General features: G+C 46.3%; 1 protein-coding gene across 1 annotated transcript in view; it reads left to right on the top strand.

Annotated features, from left to right (window-relative positions):
* The window catches only part of IZUMO4 (IZUMO family member 4), a 32,498-nt gene that overhangs the window by 4,055 nt on the left and 26,382 nt on the right, over positions 1-2,061 (top strand). The gene's annotated exons all lie outside the window — the stretch shown is intronic.

Here is a 2,061-nt window from a genome sequence, read left to right as displayed (position 1 = left end):
ACCCCCCGGGGGGATTTGGCAGCCCTAGCAAAAGCAAAAAACACCCCAATATAAATAAAGGCATTAAAATCTTTAAAACAACAACATAAGGTGCTAATTAATAAACACGTAAAAGATCTTCATCCTGTTACATGTTAGTACGCTGTTCAGCCTCTGTCTAGAAGTTTGAACTCTACCTTCCATTCCAGTGTATTTGGGAAAAGTGTGCCTTGGACACGGAAGCTCATCCCTTGCATAAACCTTTGTTGGTCTTAAAGGTGCCACCGGACTCTAAATTTGTTCCACTGCTGCAGACCAGGGCTATTTTTGGGCAGGAACACACAGGAACTGAGTTCCGGCTGGCTTCAGAGTTGGCCACGCCCACTACAGCCAAAATCTCTACGTCCGTGGCTACAGAGGGAAGGCCTGGACAGCGACACACACCTCCGCGACTCCGAGGTGGGTGGGCCAGGGCCCCCCCTGGAAGGATCGGGGAGGCTTTTAAATGCCTCCCCATGCCTTCCCCGGCCTGTCCAAGGGCCGGCTTGCCCGGGCTCCCCACAGCCGTGGGGCGCCCAGGCAAGCCAAGGGAAGGCATGGGGTGTGGCCTAATATGCTAATGAGTTCCTGCTGGGCTTTTGCTACAAAAAAAGCCCTGCTGCAGACCAAACACGACTGACCACCTGGAATTAACAAATGAAGGACAGAGAGAGAGGGTACCAATGCCCCCTCTAAGCTGTGGAGTCCTGTGAGCAAAAATTCTACTTTGTGAGCTGCTGGCATTAAAGTTGTGAGCGAGCTATTTGGCTCCTGCATCAGTTAGTTTGCTCTGGAGCCCTCCTTCCTGAGTGAAGACAAAAATGTGTGAGCCGGAGGCTGAAAAACTGTGAGCTTGCTCACACTAACTCAGCTTAGAGGGAGCAATGGTGGGTACCCCATCAGTCCGTCTTCTGGTGTCCTTCTGCCTCCCCCGGGCAAAAGGAGTTAGAGTCCATAATTGTACACCTATCAATTGATATCTTGTTCTTTCTTTTACTTTTTAAAGAATACGATCTTTCAAAGCATCTGCCGGCTCTCTTATTTGAGTCTACAAATGATAAGAAAGGGGGGAATCCATTTTTTTTCTGTATAGTTATATAAGAGTCAAACGTGGGTGATAGCTTGAATTTGTGCAGGTATTTTGTCAGCAGTGAAAGTGTCCCATACCTTATCATATAACGCATTCAGGGCAGGTGTCTGCATTCCTGAGAAATGTTTGCATTTTTGCAGCTAAAAAGAGGAAGGTTTATTAACGCTTGGAGATTTTATTGGAAGATAAAGGTATTCTGTATACTTCAAGACAATTACGATCAGTGAACGTGACTATTCAGTAACCCCAACACGTGGAAAATCTGCAAATTGGTGCCTTTTCATTGTACCAGTACATATAGAAGGTCGATCTGGCGGTGTGTTTTGTTATGGTCTCTCGTTCCCCAAGCTATCACTCAATCCTGTGTGAAGGTTGATGGGTTCACGACACAAAGAAGACAAGACACTGGTCTGCAGAAAGCTGACTGACCCTCGCCTTGGAGAAGCAGGGCCTTTTATTAAAAACCCTTTTCCTCCTTTCCCTCTCCCCTTCATACATTACAGCATTCTATGGAATGTGTTTTCTAACAGCACACTTCTTTATCTTCCCGGGCTCTCGGCCAAGTGATTTCATCTGCTTAGGAAGTCAGCAGATGCTACCTCGTGCACTCAGCACTCACACACTCTAGTTCCCAATTTCCAGCCAGGAGAACAGTGAATCCCGGGCTTGCCACGCAGTTAATTCACTGTTCCTTCACCTGTGTTTGAACATGGGCCCCAGAAATAGGCCTGGGGGGAAGGATTCTCTCTTAGAGAGCCAGTTTGGTATAGTGGTTAGGAGCGCAGACTCTTTTTTTTTTTTGGCCCCCCGAAGGGGATTTTTTAAATTACATTTTTCTAAAAGACTACAAATCTACAACGAAATGAGGGAACTACAATTAAGGATAAAGAAAAGAAAACCCACTACTAACTAAAATCCCAAGAGAGGAGATCCTCAAAATCTCTTAAGTACAA

Source organism: Gekko japonicus, unplaced genomic scaffold (assembly GCF_001447785.1).
Source record: "Gekko japonicus isolate JY-2015 unplaced genomic scaffold, Gekko_japonicus_V1.1 scaffold4912, whole genome shotgun sequence".
Classification (NCBI taxonomy): Eukaryota; Metazoa; Chordata; class Lepidosauria; order Squamata; family Gekkonidae; genus Gekko; species Gekko japonicus.
Note: the sequence above shows the minus strand (reverse complement) of the source record. Positions and strands in the feature narration are given on the sequence as shown.